Here is a 9,110-nt window from a genome sequence, read left to right as displayed (position 1 = left end):
AATGTTTATTAGGATTATTTGCTTTACAGTGTGTAGATACATCCTTTAGGAACAATATTTTCTTTTCTCCACATAGTTTCCATCTCTCCCACCTGCACCGAGCGAGGTGGCGCAGTGGTTAGACACTGAACTCACATTCGGGAGGACGACGGTTCAATCCCGCTTCCGGCCATCCTGATTTAGGTTTTCCGTGATTTCCCTAAATCACTCCAGGCCAATGCCGAGATGGTCCCTCTGAAAGGGCACTGCCGCCTTCCTTCCCCATCCTTCCCTAATCCGATGAGACCGATGACCACGCTGTCTGGTCTCCTCCCCCAAAAACAACCAACCAACCATCTCCCACCTGCCTTACGCCATCTTGGAACGAGCGCCTGTATACACGCGCGATAAAATTCTGGACTAACCTGTTGGAGCCACTGTTTGGCAGCGTGCACAAGGGAGACATCATCTTCAAACCTTGTTCCACGAAGAGAGTCTTTCCAAAGAGATGCCAGTCACTTGGAGCCAGGTCAGCACTGTAAGGCTGGTGTTTCAGTGTCGTCCATCAGAGTTTTGTGATCGCTTCCACGGTTTTTTGACTGACATGTGGCCGTGCATTGTCGTGCAACAGCAAAACGTCGTGCTTTTGCCGATGTGGTCGAACACGACTCAGTCGAGCTTCAAGTTTCTTCAGTGTCGTCACATATGCATCAGAATTTATGATGGTTCCACTTGGCATGATGTCCACAAGCAAGAGTCCGGAATTGAAAAACACCGTAGCCACAGCTTTTCCAGCAGAAGGTGTGGTTTTGAATTTTTTTTTCCCTTGGGTGAATTTGTATGTTGCCACTCAAGTGGCGAAAAATGATGGAGCCATGTTTCATCACCTGTCACAATTCTTCCAAGAAATTCATCCCCACCATTCTCGTAATGTTCCAAAAGTTCTCTGCATACCGTTTTTCTTGTTTCTTTGTGAGCCACTGTCAAAATTCTGGGAACCCACCTGGCACAAACCTCTTTTAACGCCAACACTTTCAGTATTGTGCAAACACTTCCTTCCCCTACCCAACGTAGCGTAACAATTCGTTCACTGTGATGTGTCTGTCAGCAGTCTCCAATTCGTTAACTCTGTGCACATTGTCTGGAGTGTGTGCAGTACGAGGCCTGCCGCTGCGAGGACACTCTTCAATATTGCCGTGCCCGCTTTCATCACGTAACCTGCTTGCCCACCGACTAACTGTACTGCGATCGACAGCAGCATCTCCATACACCTTTTTCGACCCCTTGTGGATGTTTCCCACTGTCTCGTTTTCACTGCACAGGAATTCGATGACAGCACGTTGCTTCTGACGAACGTCAAGAGTAGCAGCCATCTTGAAGACATGATGTGACGGCGCCACTCACGGGAACAGGTTGAACTACGTTTGAAATCAATCGGGAAGAATGTATCTACACACTGTAAAACTTTCACGCATGCAGAATGAAAGCTGTATTTTTACAAAAATAGTGTGCATTTCTTTTGGAGTGACCCTAATACCTACAGCAGACTAACAACTTGCATACACTTGAAAGAGAACAGGCCAGTATAAGTCCTTGGCTGACGTTTCTGTTTACCCATTTGTGTCTTGCATTTATTACGACAGTGCACCGACGCACCGAAGCACTATTTACGTGGTACTCGTGTATCGAGAGGCAGTGCGTGGTATACCTGGCGGTCCCCGGACAGGAAGGAGGCGTCGGCCGGCTGCCGCGCCCAGCGTGTGTGTCCAGCAGTGGAGCCGCTATCTGCGCTGTTTGCCCGCGGAGGAAACCGCCGATAAGGGGACTTCCTGCGGACACAGAGGCGCCTGTGTCCAGGGCCGGGCCCCTGAATGGCACGCCTTGTGTCCGATAAGGCCGGCCAAGCCAGGTGAGGCAGCGGACATCTGCAGCGGCGTGGACACCGCCGCGCCGGCTGCTCGCCGGTGCACGGCACCCACCTGTGTGCGTGCGAGTGCGTCTGTGTGCGTGTGCGGTGCCTCTGTCTGAGGCAGCGTAGCCCTCTGCACACGCCGACCCAGTGTGAAATCGTCTGATACCTCGTCGTCACTGCGTGAAGAGTTTGACAGAGCACTCAAAGACCTGAGGCGAAACAAGGCCCCGGAAGTGGACAACATTCCATTAGAACTACTGACGACCAAGGGAGAGCCAGTCCTGACAAAACTCTACCATCTGGTGAGCAAGATGTATGAGACAGGCGAAATACCCTCAGACTTCAAGAAGAATATAATAATTCCAATCCCAAAGAAAGCAGGTGTTGACAGATGTTAAAATTACTGAACTATCAGTTTAATAAGTCTCGGCTGCAAAATACTAACGCGAATTCTTTACAGACGAATGGAAAAACGTAAAAGCCAACCACGGGGAAGATCAGTTTGGATTCCTTAGTAATGTTGGAACACGTGAGGCAATACTGACCTTACGACTTATCTTAGAAGAAAGATTAAGGAAAGGCAAACCTACGTTTCTAGCATTTGTAGACTTAGAGAAAGATTTTTACAATGTTGACTGGAATACTCTCTTTCAAATTCTAAAGCTGGCAGAGGTAAAATACAGGGAGCGAAAGGCTATTTACAATTTGTACAGAAACCAGATGGCAGTTATAAGAGTCGAGGGGCATAAAAGGGAAGCAGTGGTTGGGAAGGGAGTGAGATAGGGTTGTAGCCTCTTTCCGATGTTATTCAATCTGTATATTGAGCAAGCAGTAAAGGAAACAAAAGAAAAATTCGGAGTAGGTATTAAAATTCATGGAGAAGAAATAAAAACTTTGAGGATAGCCGATGACATTGTAATTCTGTCAGAGACAGCAAATGACTTGGAAGAGCAGTTGAACGGAATGGACAGTGTCTTGAAAGGAGAATATACGATGAATATCAACAAAAGCAAAACGAGGATAATGGAATGTAGTCGAATTAAATCAAATCGGGTGACGCTGAGGGAATTAGATTAGGAAATGAGACACTTAAAGTAATAAACGAGTTTTCCTATTTGGAGAGTAAAATAACTGATCATGGTCGAAGTAGAGAGGATATAAAATGTAGACTGGCAATGGCAAGGAAAGCGTTTCTGAAGAAGAGAAATAACATCGACAATAGATTTAAGTGTCAGGAAGTCGTTTCTGAAAGTATTTGTATGGAGTGTAGCCATATATGGAAGTGAAACGTGGACGATAAATAGTTTGGACAAGAAGAGAATAGAAGCTTTCGGAGTGTGGTGCCACAGAAGAATGCTGAAGATTAGATGGGTAGATCACATAACTAATGAGGAGGTATTGAATAGAACTGGGGAGAAGAGGAGTTTTGGGCACAACTTGACTAGAAGAAGGGACCGGTTGGTAGGACATGTTCTGAGGCATCAAGGGATCACAAATTTAGCATTGGATGGCAGCGTGGAGGGTAAAAATCGTAGAGGGAGTTCAAGAGATGAATACACTAAGCAGATTCTGAAGGATGTAAGTTGCAGAAGGTACTGGGAGATGAAGAAGATTGCACAGGATAGAGTAGCATGGAGAGCTGCATCAGGACTGAAGACCACAACAAGAACACCTCGTCGTCTTTCTCCCTTTCCATCTCCTTGCCTTTCGTCCCAGTTTTAATAATATTTTTAGTTTGACAGGGTCACCAGTCTTCCGAATGATTCGATGTGACACTAATACCCTCTCCTGCGCTGACCTCTGTCACCTCAGACTAGCGCTTGCCCAACTTATTTTCTGTATGCATAGGCGTCTTCAAATTCCCTTGCCGCAGACACCTTACTTCTTACAGATATCACACTGTTCTAGAACTGTCTGTGATGCTGCTGAACTGCAGATTTAGCGTCGCTGCGTGCAGCGAGGCAAACGCTCTGTCTTCAGCAAGCCCCACACTACTTGGGTTTGTTTCGTTGTCAAGATGTTCACGGTAAACTAAGGGTTATCCTTGATGCAACGGCGACTTTTGGTGCTGTTTTTCTGTCAGTACTGCTGAAGTCCTCTAGATAATTTGGGGTAGGTCTCAGAAATATTTTGTACGAATTTCCTCTGCAGGCTTATTGCATTTTCATCGTATGAATGAATCGAAGTCTGTCACTTGCTTTATAACTCAATCTACGTGACGACTGCATTTCTTATCACACACACGAATTTGTTTGACTGGAGTGATCCCAACTGTCACTCATTGACATTGTCATCTTTGTTTTTTTTTCTTCCTTTTGTGACGTGCAGTCTTTAACGTTTCTGGACAATGGAAGAAAGTTCTCAGTCCTTGTGCCACTTATAAATCTTTCAGAATCTGACCTAACTTTTACCCATGTTCATTGAAAAGTACTTCATGATTTAAGAGTCTCATCTACAGGAAGTCTACGTTCGTTATTAATATTTTCTGCAAGGTCATTAATATAGAACATGACTAGTTAGGCCACCGACACACTTCCCTGCTCACACGTTAAGTTAGTTCTACGTCCAGCGATAACTCTCCTACCGAAATAACATGTTGCGTCCACCTTATTTAGAGATCTTCAATCCAGCCACTGATTTTGTTTCATACCACACGTAACCGCGCATTCATCAACAAGCGCTGGTGGAGTATTAAGTGAAATGCTTTTCGGAAGGTAATAAAATCGACGTTTACCTTAATTCCTTCGTTCGTGAGAAATGCGTCAGTTGTGCTTTTACGTCCGCAGCTCGTGGTCGTGCGGTAGCGTTCTCGCTTCCCGCGCCCGGGTTCGATTCCCGGCGGGGTCAGGGATTTTCTCTGCCTCGTGATGACTGGGTGTTGTGTGATGCCCTTAGGTTAGTTAGGTTTAAGTAGTCCTAAGTTCTAGGGGACTGATAACCATAAATGTTAAGTCCCATAGTGCTCAGAGCCATTTGAACCATTTTTTTGTGTTTTTACGTCAGCAGTATTTTCGGAATCCACGCTTTTTTGTTCTTTTTGAGATACATCGTTACATCTGGGCTTTTAATATATTCTACAATTCTAGAACAAATTGACGTCAAAGATACTGGACAGCAGTTTTGTGCATCAGTTACACTACCCATGTTGTGTAAGACGTGACATGAGTTTCCTTTCTACTCTGGGGTAAAGCATATTATTCAAGGGATCCATACTATATCATCTTTAGGACAGAGGTTAGCTCAGCTGCAAACTCTATACACAATCTGACAGAGATTCCAGCAGGCCCTGGATTTTTGTGCAATTTTAATAATTTCAGCTGTCTCTGACCATGAGTCACTACGTGTACTACTCATCTTCACGGCGGTATGAGAACTGACCTCGAGCAGTACTTGTTTCTGTATCTTCTTTGGTAGAAGAGCGTTGTCAAATGGAGTTTAGCATTGCTGCTTTTACTCTAAGACCATCAGTTTAAGCGCTCCAATGACAAATGTGGTACGAGTGGTGCCTGTTCTGCCGGACATGTTCGGCAGAATAGACATCATTCGCGATGACGCGGGTTGTACAAAAATGTAAACGTGAAATGTGGGAATGGAAAGGAAAGGGAAAGACTGGGTGGGAAATCGTGAGGGCTAAATGCAGAGGTCACTGTGGTAACGAAACGGCGAAAGTTGAAAATTTGTGCCCGACTGCTACTCGAACATGCAATTACTGCTTCTCATGAGTGGCTGCCTTAATCGCTTTTGTCACCTGGACACGGTGTCTGACGGAGCCAAATTTCTAACTTAACGCACGCTGCAATGCAGCGCCCCTCCTCCATTAAACTCACTTCTCGCAAATCCTGTTTCCCGTAGGAGTTCAGACGATATTTGTGTATCTGGATTGAAACAAACATCGAGGAGCGTCCCCCCTCTGTTGAACTATATGATAAAAAAAAAAAAAAAACGGCGGGCACGCACGTAATTCAACATGTAAACATCACTACATATATTCGGATTTAGGTTCTGACATATTCGATATGCCTGTCATTATTGGCGATGATGTGGCGCAGACGAATAGCGAAATTCTGCACATGAAGTGTCGGAACATCGATGCTGTCGATGACCTCCTGAATGGCTCTTTTCAAGTCAGGAATGGTTTTGGGGTTATTGGAATACACCTCGTCTTTAATATAGCCTCACAAAAAAAGTCGCATGTGTTCAGATCCGGAGAATATGGCGGCCAACCGAGGCCTAGGCCAGTGGCCTCTGGGTACCAGTCCCTAAAGTGCTCCACCAGGACATAACTACTCTGCTGCTTCGATGGGGTCGAGCTCCGTTTTGCATGAATCACATTTTGAGGAAATCAGGATCACTTTGGATAATGGGGATCAAATCATCTTCGAAAACTTTCACGTACCGTTCGGTAGCCACCGTGACATCAAGGAATTTTGCACCGATTATTCTGTGACTGGACACTGCACACCACACAGTCAGCCATTGAGGGTGAAGAGGTTTCTCGATCGCGAAATGCGGATTCTCTGTCCTCCAGATGCGCCAATTTTGCTTATCACAAACACATCCAAATGAAAACGGGCTTCGTCACTTGACCATGCAAGCATTCGCACGCTAATTTTCATCCTGCCCAGCGGTCAACCGTGCAGTTCGAACGTCCTAACACAAACGGTTCGGAATTTATAACGATTTTATTTCATACACTTCAATAACTGTCATTCTGTATTTATCTGTACAGATAAAACTCTTTCGAAAACTTTTGTACATTTGTTTTAATATTTAATACCTGTTCAGAGACGTCTGACAATCGCGTTAATATATACATACTACCGAAATTGTAACGACAGTAGCAAAAATCATAACATAAGGTCAAGTGCAGCCTCTAAATGGTGATTAAGTATTATAATACATTACAGAAATGAAAAATAAACTACAAAACTCGCTTTAGCCCAAAAACGCGAGTTGTCTTCAGCAGACGAACACAAAAATAGCACGCTCTTCTGTTGCAGGGACATGACAGTGACGTTGCTCGGTGCCCAGACTTCATTTGACGCAGGACGTATGTTTTCTCATGGTGGAGGTGGAATAAACAGAGATTCAACCACGTTGTTTGCAGTTGACGAAATTTGAATGCTTTTTTTCTCTGAAGCGTGGACTGTAGCGTCAAACATATTCCAGCTATCACTTCTCTAATGGAACACATCTGCAATTACGTGCTTTGAATTAATTAATTTTGGTCTTACACCATCCACAGTCTCACTAAACACCGCTTCATTATAGGTTTTGGATGGTTAGCAGAGGTGAGATTGTAGCACCTTCAACAAAGTGAAACATTCTACAGTGGCAGTATCAACAAACTGGCCTCTTGTTGGGGGAAATGTGTTCATTGTCAGGGTGACTATGCCACGAAATAAATAAGTAGATGTGATGAATAAGGATGTAGAATGTTAACAACGTTTGTTTTATCTAAAAAAAACTTTAAGATCTCTCTCATAAAAAGTTGGAGACATCACATTTCACCACGACCTCATATTTTAAAACTCTGATATCTGGGACTTCATAACAAAATTAATCTTCGCTTTCTCTCCCCCTCCCCTCCCCACTTTTATTTTGTGTCGCCAACCTTCTGTACTGGTTAGATGCTGTCCGCCAAGAATTTCTTTCCTATGCCAACCTTTTCACCTCATAGTAGCAACTGCCGCCTACGTCCTCAATTATCTGCTGCATGTATTCCAATCTCTGCCTAAGTCTACTCTTTTTATCCTCTGCTGCTCCATCTAATACCATGGAAGTTATTTCCTGATATCTTAAAACATGTCCTACCATTTTGCTCCTTCTTTTTGTCAGCGTTTTCCATACATTCCTTTCCCACTGATTCTCTGGAGAATCTCCTCATTTCTTACCTCAGCAGTCCACTTAATTTTCAACATTCTTCTGTAGCACCACATCTCAAATGCTTCGGTTCTCTCTGTTACTCCTCACATTACATAACAAACTCAATCTGTAAATATCGGAAATGTACAAATAGGTGTCGGCCTTGGGTGATACGTTGTGCAATTACAGAATGACAAAACCATATTTTATTTCTTAATTTTATCCATTGTTTCTCAGCGTTTCGTCCGCGACTACTGTTTTACTTTCGTAAAATGAAGAACAAACCGCCTTCTGTCAAAGTTGCGTTTACTTACTGCACTATGCATTTAGAGCCCTGGAGGCTCATCTTCAGGTGCTTTTTAATGATTTACATCAGGTTTTTTAGTTGTTTGTCTGCTGATATTACATTTTTGTGTTAAATTATATTGTAGGTATAAGTTTAACAGCGTTAATAATATGAAACTAACTTACAGTTTAAGATTGTATGATGTCTACTTCTGTTGTGCAGTTGTTATACACACTACACATCTTTAATATATCCCAGTATGTACTGAAAAATTAAAGATGTGTATTGTGTATACCAACTGCACAACAGAAGCAGACATCATACAATGTTAAACCGTAAGTTAGCTTCATATTATTAACGATGTTAAACTTATATATCTACAATATACCATGTTGTAACACAAAAATGTAATATCAGCGGGCAAACAACTTAAAAAACCTGATGTAAATCACTAAAAAGCACCTGAAGATGAGCCTCCAGGGCTCGAAATGCATAGTACAGTAAATAAACGCAACTTGTGACTGAAGGCGGTTTGTTCTTCTTTTTACATATTTTATTTGATTCTCGAATTACGAAACTGAACATCAGTCAACGCGCACATAAATTTCGCTTCACTTTATTCAATAGCAGAAGAACATGAAATATTAAAGAGACCTAATTATGGTCTCACAGTGTCCGAAATGCATCGTGTGATTTAATAAAGTACGAAAACTGGGGAGTGAAGGCGTTGTTATTCGTACTTCCTGCTCGATTGGCCATGTTTCACAGGATGTCTTATTATGCTCTTTCTAATGATGCCATTCTGTTGTTGCAATGACGACAGTACATTTGGGGGATAGGAACATGTGTACCAGCTAGTTGTATGTAATTGTAGATTTAGGCGGATTGCATTACATACGTGTGAGGTTCAATACGCTGCCGGCGCGCCACGTGCTGGTTGCGGCCCAGCCGTCCACCTGGTGTGGGGGTGAGGGCGTAAGCCGCCCGCGCCCTCCACCCTCCTCCCTCACCTTCACTCTCCGGCCAGTAAATCAGCGAGATGGCCGCGCGGCTAATCCTTCGGCGGTT

Source organism: Schistocerca serialis, chromosome 10, assembly GCF_023864345.2.
Source record: "Schistocerca serialis cubense isolate TAMUIC-IGC-003099 chromosome 10, iqSchSeri2.2, whole genome shotgun sequence".
Taxonomy (NCBI): Eukaryota; Metazoa; Arthropoda; class Insecta; order Orthoptera; family Acrididae; genus Schistocerca; species Schistocerca serialis.
Note: the sequence above shows the minus strand (reverse complement) of the source record.